Source organism: Callospermophilus lateralis, unplaced genomic scaffold (genome assembly GCF_048772815.1).
Source record: "Callospermophilus lateralis isolate mCalLat2 unplaced genomic scaffold, mCalLat2.hap1 Scaffold_592, whole genome shotgun sequence".
Taxonomy (NCBI): domain Eukaryota; kingdom Metazoa; phylum Chordata; class Mammalia; order Rodentia; family Sciuridae; genus Callospermophilus; species Callospermophilus lateralis.
Genome location: NW_027514558.1, coordinates 149,982 through 168,536, shown reverse-complemented (window position 1 = coordinate 168,536; position 18,555 = coordinate 149,982). Strand labels below are relative to the sequence as shown.

General features: G+C 35.6%; 1 pseudogene; it reads left to right on the top strand.

Moving 5' to 3' along the window:
- The first annotated feature begins 16,892 nt into the window (after positions 1–16,892).
- On the top strand, positions 16,893–17,928 carry LOC143640720 (transcription factor JunD-like; annotated as a pseudogene).
- Positions 17,929–18,555: the final 627 nt, after the last annotated feature.

The following is an 18,555-nucleotide window of genomic DNA, read 5'->3' as shown; positions in this document are numbered from 1 at the left end:
GATGTGGGCATACATATAGATAGATAGATAGATAGATAGATGATAGATAGATAGTTAGATAGACAGATAGATTTATCCAGAACTTGTATCTTATATGCAGAATGTATGAAGACTGCCTAAAAATCTGTTTTAATTTAATTAGTGTTTATTTTAGTACATTATAGTTATACACAACAGTCAGGATCACTTTGACACATTCATTAATGCATATAAAATAGTTTTCTCCATCTAAATCCTTAGTACTATCCCTTTGCCTCCCCTCCTCCCTTCCCTGATCTCATTCCTTTACTTTAATAGTTTTTCTTTTATTTATTTATTTATTTATTTATTTTAATTGATGAATTATAGTTATATATAAAATTAGAATGTGTGGTGGCATATTCATACATGCATCTAGCATAATTTGGTCAACTTCATTAATCAAAAGCATACACTCTAAATTAAGATTGGAAAGACATTTAATATGAAAACAGCAACCTTGACAACTTAAAAGCCATCCGTTGGTGGCTATTTCAACACTCTCAGCTGGGCTGTAGGTTTCTCCTGCAAAACAATTTCACATAATACCAATATCATAAAAGGCCAGTCTGTGACAACAGTGCAGTGACACAAAGCAAGACCCTTCACAATCATGTCCCAGCACAGAGAGAAGCAATAAAATAGTTCAAACCACAAACCTGACAAATAATCTCCTCTCCCAGCTACCACGAATGCCTGCTGATATTATGCCAATTAGAGGTTTAGCCACACTTCATCCTTCCCATGTCTTGGATAGAATTTTTTTTCATACTATATTATTCCTGCTTTCTGAGAAGATCTAACCAAAACACACTTTATTTTCTTCAACACAAACAAATGGAAGTTCACAACTTATTGTGACCTTTCCTCATAGTCTTCTATTGAGAAGTCTTGTGATTTCCCATGGTGTACCACCGCCCCCCAACCCCACTGGAGCAAGTAAAAGTCCCAATTATAGTTCATGGCAGATGTTTTCCTAGTGACCTTCAGCTCGTGGGCATCAAAAACAAATAAGTCATTCAAAAAGAATAAGAATATGAAAGTAAGTGTAAGAACACATCCTAAATAATGTGGTTAAGCAGAAAAATTAAAATACAACTAAAATGATAGTATCTAAATTTTAAAAGATCAAGAGTACTGAAATTTTGCACATTAGTGGTATAAGTGAAATATGATGCATTTTTATACTTTTAAAGATAATGTACAACAAACAAAATATACATCAGGGCTGGGAAGACTGAGACAGGAGGATTGTGAAATCAAAGCCAGCCTCAGCAACTTAGCAAGGCACTAAGCAACTCAGTGAGACCCTGTCTCTAAATAAAATGCAAAATAGGACTGGTGATATGGTTCAGTGGCTGAGTTCCCTTGAGTTCAATTCCTAGTACCAAAAACATATACAAAATAATAAAATAAAAAGGGCTGGGAATATAGCTCAGTGGTGGAGTGCACCTGGGTTCAATTTCCAGTACAGAAAAAAAAAATATATATATATATATATATATGTATATATATATATATATATATATATATATATATATATATATATATGAATATCAACTTGTGAGATTTTACCAAAGCATCTGCCTTTGAAATTATGGTCAAATTCAAATTTGATCCCTCATGACTTTGCATCTCTTCCTCTCATTCCGGCTTCTTAGACCCCAACACCCACTATGATGTATATAATACTATCCATTAGTTTGAATTTTCCAAAATGCTATATAAATGGAACCATACAGTGTGGACATTTATGTTCCAGTTTCTTTCAATTAGTATTGCTATTTTGAAATTTATCAATAGTGTGTGTATCAGTTCAACACTTTCCACTGCTGACTGAAAATGAACCTGGGTGTACCCAATTTGGAGCTATAACAAAGAAAGCTTGCTATGAACATTTATGTGAAAGCTTTTCATGGACATCAGTTTCCATTTATTGACCTAAGGAACGAGTGTCTAGATCATAAGGTAGACATATATTTAATGTTTAATAAGACATTTCTCATTTTCCAAAGTTATACCATGTTCACTTCCTTGTGCTAGTTTATCTGAATTCTGATTGCTCATTATTTTTATAAATACTTGGTATAGTAATTTCATTTTCACCATTGTAATAAATGTATAGCGATGCCATTATTTATTTCAATTACATTTCCCTAAAATCTAATGATGCTGAAATATCTTTATGTGCTTATTTTCACCCATCTATCTTCTCTGGTGCATCATTTGTTCAAAATAAGAAACAGACTGATAATTAATATATGGAAGAATGAAAAATAATTAGCAGCACATCATTTCAACAGAAAATGGGACAGTAATAGAAGGGACCACTAATACACACAACACTATAGACATTTTTCCGAGACGTTATGTTGAACAACAAACAAACACAAAGAAGAGCATACTTAGTGATTCCATTCTGTGAAGTTCGAGAAGAAGAAAAAAGTGGGCTTCAGTGACAGAAGACAGAAAAACCCCTCAGGGAAGGTGTTTGAAACATTTGAGACAGGGCGTGGTTTAGTCAGCCTTTTACTGTGTGATCAAAACACCTCAAAAGAACAACTTAAAGGAAGAAAAGTTTATTTGGGGATCACAGTTTTAAACTTTAAAGTCCATCCATGGCGGACCCCATTGCTCTGGACCCAAGATGAGGCAGAACATCATGGCAGAAGGGCTTGATGGAGGAAAGCTGCTTAGTTCATGGTGAAGGCAGGAAGCAGAGAGATAGGGGAAGGGGCCAGAGGGTAGATGCACCCTTCCAGGGTATACCCTCATTGACCCACCTCACCCAGTTATTCCCCACCTGCTTACAGTTACCACCCAGGCAGTCCATTAAAACTCAGATGGGACTGATTAGGGGGTTATTGCTCTTGTAATCTAATCATTTTCACCTCTGACTATTCCTGCATTAGCACAGAAGCATTTGGAGGATACCTCATATCCAAACCATAACAGGCACAGAGGGTTATAAAATATTATGTATCATGATTTGAGCAGCATGCATGTGTAAATAGTCAAAATTCATTAGACTACAAACGAGAGATTGTTGAACTTTGCTGTAAGCAAGATATACCTCAATTTTTAAAAGATTTTACTTCAGGAAATATTTATATTTGACCCAACAAGTGAAAATAAGGTTTTACTTGGCTATTTATGGGTTGATCACTAGTGCTGGAGTAATGTACTCTCTCTGTTTTATCTGATACCAAACATCAAAAAAATATACAATGATGTTTTAAATATAATAGGATATACTGTATATAATTAACATAAATTACATTTTCTATTTTATTTCCATGAATAACTTTTTATACTTTACATTTATATCACTGGTGTGTAGATAAAACAAATCAGGATAGAAGCTTTCAGGTTTGTATGGCTGTTGAAGCATTACCTTTTTACTTGCTCATAGTTTTCACTTGTCTGATAGCTGTTATCCCAGAATACTTGTCACATTCTCGATTACTATATATGACAGTGCACTGCCTATGTGCAATGATTTTAAAGGAGACAGGGAAATAAACACTCAAAGACTTTCAGACGTGTCAGTCAACTGTTGTGGGGAATTTGAAGCTAAATTCAATCACTGCCAAGTGTCTATATGGCTGTTGTGTTTCACGTTTATATCTGCACTTGATAAATGTGGTACATACATATGTAAGACAATGATAAATGCATTATGATATGGATAAGAATGTATCCATTCCAAATAAAACAAAAGCTTTATTTTTCATACCCAGAGCTTAAGGAATTCTTGTTTATTGATTTCCCTCCACATGCTTCCAAAGTTCAAAATGAATTATTTATTGTTATGCTTGAAATCCTTGAATAGCAATCCAGGCCTATCATTTCTCAGAGTTCTTGTACTTGAATAGATACACCATGTCAACTCAGACTCTTTCTTACCATTCCTATTTCCTCGCCCTATAACCTCAACTATAAATTTACCTACAAGTTTCTAAGTTTAAAAGTACAATTTTGCTTGTCTTTTTCCTCACATATTTTTTTGACAATTTAAAATGTTTTTATAGACTTTGCTACTGTTTGTCACAGAGTATACTAGATTGATTTTCCCCTTTAATGGATCAGCATTTTTTATTATACTCTACATTATACAGTGTGATTGACTGCATTCCATGAAGCTCCTTTTAGTTCTATTTCACATGTAAGTTGATTTGAGTCCTTGAGACAATTCATGGTATAAATAAGAAGTCACACTTTAACAAAGAAGTCATGTTAATGAATGAAAAACTACATAATCATCATAATTATGTGGTACTTTATATGAATGCAACATTTGATCAAAGGCAAAACCATGGTCTTAAACTTCTTCCACTATCTATATGTTTGCTTGTTTCTTGATGTTCTGATTTTTATAAAACACATTCAAGATACAAATTTATGTCACGTTGTGATTTAGGTACTAGAAAGTAGTTCTAAAGGATTTTTTCTCCAAAGAATTCCAGCTTTGTTTTGCAGTTGTATATTTGAGAAGAGAGAATTATTTTGCTTTATATTAAACAGAAACAAAGTTTGAATTGAACAGCATTCTGTAATCATTACATTAATTCATTATGGAAAAGGTTCTATAAAGACCTGAGCTATATAGTAAAAAATGTAAAAAAAGAAAAAGAGTACCTATTATTGTTTCCCTATTTTATTTCTATATTTTGTTTAATTTGAATGATAAAAGAAACATGCCTCTAGTTAATTTGAAAAAAAAATAGATACATTAAAATGTAGAAAGAGGTGATCCCAAGAAGGTCTATTTGCCATTTTTGGTATTGTTAAAATACTTATCTTCCTTTATCAGAGTTGACCATCTTTGTCTTTGAATACTATCTTTAATTATTTTAAATTTGTTGGGTTAAAAATTTCAAATTCATATGTCACTACCCCATGTGGAGTTGATTTTTCTGCCCTCTTGAAGTTGGACTTCCCTGTATTATCTTTGAATTTGGTAGGATTAATGCTGTGTCACCTTCTGCCCCAGGTTGTAAGATAATGGGCAGTTTCTGTTCACTTCCATGGAATGCTACTCTTGGGATATTCTGTATCATGCCGGTGGAGGTTTTCTGGCTGACAGTTCCTGTTGAGCTCCAAGCCAACAGTAATCCATCTTGGGCAATCAAGTCTTTGGATGACTCAAACCCAGATACCATCTCAGAAAACGAAAGATGCCTTGTAAGAACCTTCCAACTAACCTCAGTCATTTCATAGTACTAGAAGGAATAAAAACAAATGTCATTTTAATTTTAGGCCACTGAATTCTGAGTTTGTTTTGCTTTTTTTTTTTTTTTTTTAACTTTTCACATGCTATAAAAATCTGTCCTGTCGCTTACAGTTCAGTTAAAAGTAGATCATAAAGCAGAAGAGTTTTTCTATTATATAGTTGGCTTTCTTCATTAATATATTTTCTAGGCCTATTGACCAATTTTAAGTAATAAATGCTGGGTGTTTCTTGTAATTAGCTTTTGTAATCTTTTCTCAGTTCAAATCTATTCTTTGTCCATTTCATCCTTATGTGTAGTTTAATGATTATCCATATGGTGATCAAACCTACCATCCCTGCAAAGTCCATATTTAAATGCCTAACTGCTTACTTGATCTAATTACATTTTAAAAACACTTAACTAATCAATATTGCTATCAAAATATTTTCAAAAGTTGCAGTAATTCCTAAAACTGGATTTTTTTTATCCTAGTCTTTGCCAAATCGTTGTTTCCACCATATATCCAGTAAGGAAAGTCAGGAAATAGAAGGCATATCTATGAGTTCCTACCCACACACTCTGCCAGCCATCCAGCACCTAATAAACATTACTAATGCTACCTTAGTTTCTGAATGTGTCCTCATTCTATTATCCCCTACCCCAGGACAAGTGACCATTGCAATGCACCATTGCATTGGTCTCCCAAATGGTCTTTCCAAGTCCACTCTTATATTAGTTGAAAATGTCCCTGCTACACTCAGGGTGATCATTTCAAGGAACAGAACAATTTAAGAATTGTGCAAACATAACAACATACTATATTTTCCTAAAGTAAAAGCAAAGATTCTAAATGCTCTCATCACAAAGAAATGGTAAATGTTTGATGATATAGATAAGTTTGTCCTGATTTGATCTATGCTATATACAGATGTATTGTAACTTCAAATGCAACCCCATAAACATGGATAATAATTATGTATCAGTTCAAACAATAAAAGCATTATAACCAATGTAAGCATATTTGTGAGTCTGTTTCTATATTTTTACACTTTGTTTCATGGTTTGGTTTCTATCACTCCTCCACTACCACACTGTTTTGATGACTATAGCTTTTTACTAACCTTAGTAAATTCTTTTTTCTTTAAGATGGTTTTAGCTCTTCTAGGACTTGTGCTGTTCCATTATAATTTTAAAATAAACCTGTGTATGTTAAAAATTATTATAAAATGCAGGCCAATGTTGTATTAAATTTACAGATTATTTTTTGAAATTTAACAATTTTACTATGCTGTTTTTTTAATCCATGAATGCAGTGTTTCTCTTAATTTATTTAGAATTTCTTTGATTTCTTTCATCAGTAATTTGCAAACATCAGAGTGTAGATTGTGTGTGTATATGTGTGTATTCTCTTTAGTGTATACCTAAATATTTAATTTTCTTAAGAATATTTCTATAAGGTTTTATGGTTTGTTTTCTACATTATTGATTTTAGTATATAGAGTAGCTTTTTATGTGATCTTGTATCCTACAAACTTGATCATTTTACTTATTATTTCTGGGAATTATTTTGTGGATTATTTGAGATACTTCCTATAGGCAATTATGTCATTTGCAAATAGGGACAGTTTCATTCTTTCTTTCCAAACCGCATGTCATGTTTCTCCTGTCTATTATAGTGAGTAAAATTTGTAGTATCATATTGAGTAGATGTGGTGAGAATAGTTATCCTTGGTTACAAATTGCAGAGTTCATTAACTTGTCCACTGTCAAGATGATAATTACTATAGAATCGTACATATGTTCCACATAAAGTTGAAGTAATTCTCTATTCCTAATGTGCTGAAGTGTTTCTAAAAATAATTAGTTGATGTGACATTCTTTCAAATGTTTCTTATGCACAAATTGATGATCACATGTTTTATTCTTCAGCATCTTGAGATGGTGGATTAAAGCAATGGATTTTAGAAAACAAAACCAGCCTTGTATCCCTGGAATATAACACACTCCTTCAAGATATATAATTCTTTTGTATACTTTGATTTTAATTTGTCAAACTTTTGTTGAAGAGTTGTGTTGAAATTCATGAAAGATATTATTCTGTAGCCTTTATTTATTTATTTGTTTGTTTAATTTGCACAATCTCTGACTTATTTTGGTATCTGCTTAAAATTGGCTTCATACATTAAGTTGTGGTTATGTCTTGCTCGTTCTTCTTTAAATGTTTCCTGGAAATTTCCATGAAAAATCTAGGTCTGGAAACTTTTAATTGAAAATTAAGTTTGCTTAATGGATACACTCTTCAGGTTGTGTTTTTAATCTTGGCTGAGTTTAGATGCTTTGGGATTTTCAAGACTTTATGAATTTATGAAAATAATGCTATTCATTATATTCCTTATTTATCATTTTAATGGATACAGATCTGTAATTATATTCTCTACTTCATTCACATTATTGGTAATGTGTATTTTATATTTTTGCCAGCTAGAATTTTGTTAATTTTATTGATTCTTTCAGGTGAAGTGCTCTACATGTGTGACTTATATCCTGTTGGTTGGCCATGTTTGCATTTTTCTGATTATTACTTCATATTAGTTGTGGAAAGCAGATTATTAAAGCAATTAATTTTTTTTAAGTTTTTACTTTTAATATTTTTTTTGTTGTCAGTGAACCTTTATTTTATTTATTTATACATGGTGCTGAGAATTGAACCCAGGGCTTCATACATGCTAGGCAAGTGCTCTACCACGGAGCCACAACCCCAGCCCTAAAGCCCTTAATTATAATTGTAGATTTGTCTATTTCTTTTTCAGCTCAAGTTTTACTTCATGTATTTTGAGTCTGTGCTGTTTAAAGTAACCATCAGGATCATTGAGCCTTGATGTAGGATTAATCCTTCTATCATTTCCCTCTGTGTTAACAATAATTTTTTTCTAAAGCCTACATCATCAGTTATTAATATATCACAGCTTGATCTGTTTTTATTACTCTTGTTGTCGTATTATCTTCTTTTCCTTTTTACACTCCTATTTTATTGACTACCAAGTGGGTGGGTATCTTGCAAACAGCACATGGTGGAGTCCATATTTTCTTTCCAATTGTGCCAGTCTTTAGTCAAATACACTTGACTAAATATACTTGACTAGTGCATTTAAATACTTATGTTCATGGTAATTCATGAAAATAAGAGCAATTATATCAACCATTTTGTTATTGGTTTTCTCTTTGCTTTTCTTCATTTTTATTGTTGTTGTCTCTTTCTTGTGGGACTCCCTATCCATTGCCCTTGAAGATGATGCCAGGTTTGCTTTGTTTTATCTGCAGGAGTAGTATTTAGTCTGGAGGATAAATTAACTCACCTGAGCTATATTTCATTGCTGGGTTGAGGGCTTAGAAATACCATGCTTGCAGTACCCTCTTTATTCCAAGAATTTACAAAGATTTAAGAATTTTGGATGTAAACATATAATTGCATTCAATGTGAAGAGACCCAATATTAATATTTTCAATTGTTCCCTACTCATAGAAATATTAAATCTACCTGAGCGGGTCAAAAAAGTTTTCACTTCTGAATTCATATTTATACCTCTGTCAGCTTTTACAATTTATATTTTACAGAGAACGAATAGCCAAGCTTAAAGGAAAAAATTTAATGCTAAAATAGGAAAATCCTTAGGATAGTCTGTCAATTGAGATCTCAGGAGGGTCGGGCAGTTAAATGTAAAGGGCCTAGGAGTCATGATGCTAGTGAATGGTGAACAGATGTTAGAGCTCAGGTCATGACCAACCCACAGGGGATTTTAACCAGGGAAATAGCATTTGTTCATTAGTAGTTTAATGTCAAGTGTTTTATAATGGTGAACATATTTTCAGTCATATTAAGCTGCTGGCCATCCCTGAACCCTCTTTTCACCACTTTGTTCTGGCTTTTTCGGTGTGTACACTGGTAGCTCTGGAGGAAAAGAGTCTTTTTTATGGAAACAATCTTGACTCATGACAATAAATTGCATCCTTAAGCTCTGCAGAAAAGATACCAGTATTTTGTATCAGTCACAGTGACAAGAGCTCAAAAGTCCACCCCCATTATTGAATGCTCCTGGGAGAGACTACAGCATCATGGAGAATATGATTTCCAATGAGGCATGGACCTATCGTCAGAAAGTAAAGGGACAGGAAAATTAACACATAGCAGAAAACAAAGAAAAAAATGATAATGATAAATGACCCATCATAATGATAAATGATAAATGACCAATCACTGAGAACCAATGAAATAAAAGGGATGACCAGAGAGATTTGGGTAAACTAGCCATGAGTCAGGTTCACCATACTGTCTACTTCAAGTCTCCATTCTAATGTGGGTTTAAGAGGAATTTGGAAGGGCCACCCCCTCCTTTAAGTCTTGAATTCTAAGAGGAAATTGCTTCTGTAGACTTTTGTCAAATACATTTTATGAAAGTGTTTGCAAGAGTAAGGAGAAAGAGTTGCTACTTGATTCTCCTGAGTTGTCTTATGTATAAAGGTGCCCAGAAATTCTCTCAGACTCCAAGAAGAGATTAAAAAAAAAGACAATAATCTAGAATTTGGCTGGAGAGCTTGCCAGTCAAGGACAGTTACTTTTAATTTCAAAGAATTTTGTGAGGATTAAACACATAAATAAAATAAAAATGCTGAAACTCCATTTTCTTCATACTGTATGTAATACATATTAGTTGTTATCACTATGGAATATTTACTTTGTGTCAGACTCGAAATTTGGTTTTGGTTATGGTTTTTGGATGTAAGGTGTTCCCTAAAAGCTCACTTGTGAGACAATGCAAGAAGGTTTAGAGGAGAAATATTTGGGTTGTGAGATTCTTAACCAAATCAGTGAATTAATCCCATGATAGGGATTCACTGAGTGATAAATGAAGGTGGGTATAGTGTGGCTGAAGGAGATAGGCATTGGGGGCAGGGCTTTACAGTATATATTTGTATATGTCTAGTGGACTCTCTCTCTCTCTGCTTCCTGGTCATCATGTGAGCCACTTTGCTCTGCCACATTCTTCTCCCTGTTGTTTTGCCTCACCTGGAGACCTGAGGAATAAAGCCCATGTCTATGGATTAAGACCCTTGAAACTGTGAGCCCTCAAATAAAGTTTTCCTCATCTACAGTTGTTCTGGTTGGGTCCTTTTAATCACAGCAGCAAAAAAAAAACTGAATAAAACAGTTCACTTCGAACAAACTCTTCTCAAGTTTAAGAGTCAAATAGACCACAACACAATGATTCTGGGTGATTTTAACTCACCACTTTCACCACTGGATGGCTCTTCCAAAGAAAAACTAAACAAAGAAACTATAGAATTCAATAATACAATCAATAATTTAGACTTATCAGGCATATATATAATCCTTCATCCATGAATGCATGAATACAATTTTTTCTCAGACCATATGTTATGCCACTAGCAACTCTTAGCAAATACAAAATAAGTAGAAGATAGGAAAGGCAGCAGAATACAACAGACACTAGTATGGCAGTATGTAAAACAGTGGATGTGTAACTGATGTGATTCTGCAATCTGTATACAGGGTAAAAATGGGAGTTCATAACCCACTTGAATCAAATGCATGAAATATGATATGTCAAGAACTATGTAATGTTTTGAACAACCAACAATAAAAATTTTTTTTAAATGATAGTGTTAATTATGTATTTTTATTAGTAATTTATTAATAAATCAATAATTATTGCTAATGCTCATCGCATATGTACACATGAAAGGTAAAAATATGTCAAATAAAATTATAAGATATAACTAATTTTAAATATTTGAAATCTTGTTCTGAATCATTTCCAACATTATCAAGGTTTATTGTTTTTATTTCATACAACAACCAGTAAAAGTACTTTACAGAGCTGTTAGCATTTATTCATAAGTTATTTTTTTAAAAGTGCAATATTAATGTCTGCAGTAACTATTCCAAACCACTCACACTCATTCTGTAAATTGGAATAATGAAAATTTATTGTGCGAACAGAAGGTGTTAAATTGTGACTCAAGTCGAGTCTTTTAATACATTTAATCCATGCCAACAGAACTAAGACTAAGCATACAGTCTAATAGCAACAGTTTTGTCAGGTCTATTCCTAACCAAAAGCTGCAATAAATTCTCTAGATACTGAAACCAATCCTTATTCCAGCAATGCTAAACAACATAGGAGTTATTAACTTATGATTAAAATATAATTAAAATGTGTGATTTTTGAATTATTAATTTATAATTAAAGCTAATTTTTAGGTACATTCATGTTTATAAATATGTCCTTGGTGGCTTTAAATTTTTATGATTATTGTCTCTAACCAAAGAGTTTTGGTTTAGATATTAGGTCTCTCCCAAAAGCTGGTGTGTGACTAGGCAAGAAGTTCAGAGGTCAAATGATCAGGTTATGAGAATCTTAATCCCCTGATAGGGATTAACTGGATGGTAACTCCAGCCAGGCAGGGTGTGGCTGGAGGAAGTGGGTCCCTATGGGTGGGCCTTTGGGGTATATATTTTTGTCCTGGTTGAGCTAAGCTCTATCTCTGTTTCCCGGTGCTGTGTCCTGACCCACTTTCCTCTGCTACCCTCTCCTGCCATGATGTTTTGCCTCATTTCAGACTCCAAAGAATGGAGTTGGTCTTCTATAAACTTAGACTTCTGAAACATGAGCTCTAAATAAACTTTCCTCTTTTAAAATTGTTCTTCTGAGGTTTTTTGATCAAAGCAGGAGAAAAGCTACCTAATAAAAGAATCTAACTAAATATATAGGTAGGTAGGTAGGTAGGTAGATAGAAACACTTAAATCTGATAATCTTCTTCCTCCTTAATAATTGCAAGTGTTTTAAAACTGATTTTTATTAAAATATTAATTTAAAAATTATCTGCATAATATTTTGTCAGATGCAGTTTGATCACATTTATCTATATGTTAACCACAATATTAGCTCTTTGCTCATTTGATTCAAATTTTGTACTTCCTTTTAGGGTGATTTATTTGAAAGATAATCTCTTTTTTGAAGTCTGTTTAGTAAAAATATGCTTGTGGTAAACCCATATTTCTTCATTTTTGTGTGTTTACTCACCTATGTTTCTGTTTTTCTATATATTTTGTATCTGCTGCATAATCAATTTTCAGGAGACCCAGATTTTCTTTTACCCTCTTAACACATACTTACTGTTGTTTCTTAGATGTGCTTTGGTGTCTTTTTAGTCATTCATTTATAAATTATCTATCTTTCCTTGCTATCTCTGTTTAAAACTGTCATTATGTCCCTGGTGATTTGGCAGTTCATTCTGATGTAAATTGATTGATTTTTTTATTGAGTCTACTTAGTTATATTAAACTTGTGATTATCAGTTGTGAAATTCACTGCCATTAGTTTTGCATGTACTATCTTTCCAACATAGTATCTCATCCACCTTACCAGAATTTACATTAGAGTTTTGTTAAAACTTTTTACTTTAGATATCCTATTTTTTACCTTTTCTATCACATGTATAACTTTTCACATTTCTTTTTTCCATAGGAATTATTATCTTCAGTCTTGATTACTAGACTATTAATTTTCTCATAATCCTGTTTTACTGTTGAATACTCCAATAAATTACTAAGAATAAAAATTAAATTCTTTTCTTAAAAATTCTTTGTGACCTTTTGCAAAACAATTTCATGGTTCTTGTTTTTGTAATATCAATCATTTCTCATAGTTCAGATATATCCGTGATATTAATTGCAAGGTCATTCTAATTTATGTCCTTTGTGGTTCAAATATATTATTTACTGTTTTTACTGATTTTCATTCAATAGTATCTTGTTTTCTAGTGTCTTAAGTATCTTTAATTATGTGCAAATATTTCTTGATCTGATTCTGGAGATTCTGAGGAGTAGTACTGGAGATGCTTCTTCCACAGATAAATTTCATTTGGTGCTACACATGCTATTACAAACTTGGGGGTACTAGAAACTCCTAGAACTAAGATTTATGGCTCAAAGTGAAATCTAAAGTTAAAACTGTCACTAGTTGATAAATTAATCTCAGGATCTTTGTGTTAATTTCTGCATTACATTCAACAATTATTTTAATAGAGTCATAGGGATTTTCTTGTGTGTTTGAGACTTTACACTTTTTTTGTGTGTTTCTTGTGTGTTTTAGACTTTATGCATTTCTCAGGTGATGTGAAAGTAGTTTCTCTCATTCAAACAGTTGAGTCTTTTCTGTTCATGCTTTACAGTGCTGTGCAGAAGCTTTTGTCTTAATGAAATTATACTTGTCTGTTTATGATTCTGTCCCCTGTCCTTTTACTGTCATAGCCAAAGAAGCATTTTCTAAAGCAATGTTGTAAAGTGTTTCTTCTGTGTTTTGTTTTTATTGCTCACAAACTTATGCTCTTCTTCCTTTTTTATTTTAGATTTTAAAATAGCAACTTCATCTGCTTGTGTGGTATAGCATGATATTTGAATACATGTAACACTGTGTAATGATCAAATCAGAGAAAGATCATATCTGTCACCTTAGTAGGATGGGAAGAGATTGGTAAATGGGACACCAGTATTTTCTTTCTTCCCCATGTAAATATTGAGTGTCCTTAGCACCATCTGTTAAAGAGACTATCTGGTGATAGAAAGATGTTAGCAGCAGTCTCCTGTAGTGGTGGTGCTGTTGTTTGGTCACTTATGCTCCCTGGTGATAGAAAGGTGTTAGTAGCAGTCTCCTGTTGTAACTTTTCCCCTGATGGCTTTTTCTGCTCTAAGCTTTCTTCCTCTGTCTGACTAGCTCAAAAGACCTTCTCTTTTACTTGAATCTTTTCCTCTTTCTGACTAAACAAAACAGCTCCTCAGGAAAAAACCCTCAGAGCCCAACTGCCACCACCAGCTTCCCCCAAGCCTCTCTCTCCACCTCAAGCCTCTCCACCTCCCACAATCCTCCTGCTCTTGAGGCCAATTGGCTGGGTCACGTGGGCAGAGCCAAAAAAGTCCCCCAATGAGCAGCTTCATGGCCTGAAGTGGCAGGAAAACAGCCCAATGAGCATCACTGCAGAGGAGCCAGTCAGCTAGATGTTGCTGGGGCCGCTGTGAGCCAATTATCAGCTGGCAGTCTGAAAGTTTGCTGGGGCCCCTTCGACTGTGGTTCTCAACAACTATCCTTTATCCATTCTGTATTATTGGCCCCCTTCTCAAATATGAGTGTGAAGTGATTGTCTGGGCTTATCCTTCTTCTCTTTTCTGTTCATTGGTTTGTATGTTGCCTTCTATTTCAGTACAACAGTGTTTTAGTTCTTATAGTGTGTAATTTGTTTTATTCTATCTTTTTTGCGTTTGTTACAATTAGCCATATATAACAGTATAATGCATTGACACAGTAAATATAAATGAAGTATACCTTCACATTTTTCTTGTTGTAGAATTTTCTTGATGTAGAATTGCATCAGTCATGTAATTGTATAAGCGTACAAAGTAATAATATCTGATCCATTCATAATCTTTCAAAATCTCATACCTCTTTTCTTCCCTTCACTTCCCTCTAATCCAAACTGATTTTTTTCTTCCCTAGTGCCTTCCATTATAAATTAGCATCTGCACATCAGATGAAATATTCAGCCTTTGGAAGTTTGCTATTGGTTTATTTAGCTTAGCATGGTATTCTCAAGTTCCATCCATTTGACAGCAAGTGGCATAATTTTATTCTTTTTAGGGTTGAGTAATATTCCATACACAAACATTATATATCTATATATATATCACATTTTATTTATCCATTCATCTGTTGAAGGGTACCTAGGTTGTTTCCATAGTTTAGCTATTGTGAATTGACCTACTCTACATTGATGTGGCCACCAGCAATGTATGAGTGTATCTTTTCTTGCTGGGAGCCATTAGCCAAGTAGGTATGACAATCTCATTGCCAGCGTATCCCCATGCTGTTTAGTGGAAGGACTCCTGAAAGGTGACCTTGCTCAAGGACCAGGGCGGATCCTTGTTTAGGGTGTTCCCGGTTTAGAATAGGGCGTGTCCTGCTGCCTGAGTTCCTCTTGAGTTCTTAGGGATTAAGACAATATATTTGGGAGACAGAAGCCCTGTGGAGGTGTGGATTTGGGCAGAGAATGTGAATTTCCCCAGAACGTGTTCATAGAGTACCGGTGACAGTTCAGGAATAAAGAATTGCTGTTTGAATCTACAAAGCTGTGAGTGGCTTGTGATTTGTGCCCAGCCAGAGACTGCGGCATTTTCTCCCCCATTCTCATGAAAAAAATTATTTCTTGTATTCTTAATAATTGCCACTATGACTGCAGTGAAATGAAATATTGAAATAGCTTTGATTTTGATTTCTATAATTCGCTAAAGATGATTGTCTGTTGTATGTGTTTGTTGATCAGTTATATTTCTTCTTCTCTAAAGTGTCTGTTCTGTTTCTTAGTCCATTTATTGATGGGTTATGTCTCTTTTTTGGCATTGTTTGTTGAGTTCTTTATATATCTTGGAGATTACTGCTGTATTTGATGTGTGGTGGTAAAGATTTATTTTCCCATTCTGTAGGCTCTCTCTTCATGTTATAGATTGTTTCATTTGTGAAGAATAAGCTTCTTTCTTTGAATCCATCCCATTTATTGATTCCTAGTTTTCCTTTTTGTATTTTAGGAATCTTGTTGAAGAAGTCAAGTCCTAAGCTAACATGATGAGGATGTGGACCATTTTTTTTTCTCTTAGTCATAGGTTTTCCATTCTCATGTCTAACTCTTTGATCTACTTTGAGTTGATTTTTGAGCACAGTGAGAGATAGAGGTTTAATTTCATCTTTCTACATATGGATTTCCAGTTTTCCCAGCACCAATTGTTGCAGAGGCTATCTTTTCTCCAATTTATGTTGTTGGCATTTTTTCTAGCATGAGATTGGTCTACATGTCTCTTGGTACCTTTTAAAAATTTTTTTAACTATTTCTCTCTAGTATAGTTTAAGGTCTAGTATTGTGATGCCTACTGATTCACTCGTTTTGTTGAGAATTGCTTTGGCTATTGTGGCTCTCCTAATTTTTTCAAATTAAGTTAATGCTTGCTTTTTCTAGTTTTATGAAGAATGTCATTGAAAGTTTAAAAGAAATTGCACTGAATCTGTATAACTACTTTGTTAGTATGGCTGTTTTGACTATGATCATTCTGCCTATCCAAGCGCCTGGAACATCTTTACATCTTCTAAGATCTTCAATCTCTATCTTTAGTGTTCTGTAGTTTTCATTGTAGAGGTATTTTAACTCTTTTTTAGATTGATTCCCAAGTATTTTGTTTTATTCTTTTTTTTTGAGGCCATATTAATGGGGTGGTTTTCCTAATTTTATTTTTACAGTGAATTCATTGTTAAAGTATAGAAATGCATTTGATTTATGGGTGTTTATTTTGCTGAATTTATTTATTAGTAAAGAAAGTTTTCAAGTGAATATTTTTTGGTTTTCTAAATATAAAAGCATGTCATTAGCAAATAGTGATAGTTTGAGTTCCTCTTTTCCTACTTATTTATCTTTAATTCTTTCTTCTCATTGTTTTGGATAGAGTTTCAAGGATGTTGTTGAATAGAAGTGGAAGAAAAAGGGCATCATTTTTTTTTAATTGTAGAGGGAATGCTTTAAATTTTTCTCCCTTAAGAACAATGTTTCTGAGGAGCCGCTGTGGGAGGGCCGGGCACAGAGGCCCAACCACTCCCGCCTTCTACCTGTGCATTCAGGTGGAAACACCCCTCTAAGGCAATGAGGCCCTGAGCCTGGGCGGTAGCACCAGTGGCAATGGCAGCAACTTAGCGTCCCAGGGCTGCTTGTTTCCTGGGGTGCCCCAGAAGGACACCCTGACACTGAGCCTGAGCAAGCAGGTGTTGCTGCTCCAGACAGCGGCTGCGCCACCTCAGCCACCCTGGGCGGGATGGGCACCCCCAATGCAGTGGCGCCCGCCTCTGCCGTCCTCACCAGATCTGGAGCTACTCAAGCTCACCTCTCCTGAGCTCGAGGGCGCCATAATCCAGTCCAAAGGGCTGGTCACCACCACAGGAGAAGCACGCAGTTCCTCTACCCCAAGGTGGCAGCCAGGGAGGAGTAGGAGTTCACCGAGGGCTTTGTGAAGGCTCTGGAAGATTTGCACAAGCAGAACCAGCTTGGCACTGGTAGGGCAGCCTCTGCTGTGGCACTGAAAGAAGATGCTCTGGCACAGCATCCAGCGTGTAGCCCCTATTCACCCCACCTCCGTGAGCTGGCCACGAGGAGGCACCGTTCTAAGCTGGATCCCAGGGGTGCTGGGTGCTGCCACTGTGCCCATCACCGCCGATCCCATTCCCTTCCCACTGCAGCTGCCCCCATACCACTGGGTCCGCTGTGCCTGGCAGCGCTCAAGGAGGACCCACAGATGGTGGCAGACATGCCAAGCTTCCACGAGAGCCCGCCGTTGTGGACCATCAAGGTGGACACGCAAGAGCCAGATCGCAAACAGCTGGCCAAATGCATGGCAGCTTCCAAGTGACACAAGCGCAAGCTGGAGCGCATCTCGCACTTGGAGAAGAAAGTGAAGAAGCAGATCAGGAGCTGGAGTCCACCGCCAGCCTGCTGAGTGAGCAAGTGGTGCAGCTCAAGCAGAAAGTTATCAGCCACGTCAAAAGAGGCTGCCAGCTGCTGCCCAAGCACTAGGTGCCGGCATACTGAGCCCCAGCACGGACACAGCCACACTCCTCGAAGAGCGGGCTCACGAGGGGTGGGGCATGGGTGCCCCAGACTTGGAGAGCTTGTGGCCCTGGCGACCTCTCCCCTAGAGTGCTCAGGACTTGGAGAGGGTGCGGCCCCAGGTATATCCCAGGGGGTACCCAGATCTCAAAGAGGGCACCCTGGACTTGAATAAGCTGGACCCCCTGCTCCTTGGGTGCATGACACCACCCCCCTTCCTTGAGCTGCCTCTGTCTGCGGCCCTGTATTGCAGAAACCCGAAATCCCCAGCTGTCCCTTTGTACACACCATTGTGGAAGGAGCTCTGTGGGGCGCAGCCAGCAGCCTACCTTTTCTTTTACTTTTTTTTTTGCCTTTGGAAGAAAGAAGAACAAATTGTTTGATTCGGCCCTATTTACATTTCTATTCGGGAACAAATGGTTGTGTATATGTGTGTGTTTCCTTGTATTTTTTTCAAGCCAGGCGAGCGCGCTAGCGCTTGAGCCACATGACCAGCTCCAGTCTTTTCTATTATTATTATTATTATTATTATTTTGATATAGGGTCTTGCTACAATTCCCAGGCTGGCTTCCAACTTGCGATCCTCTTGCCTCAGCCTCCAGAGTCACC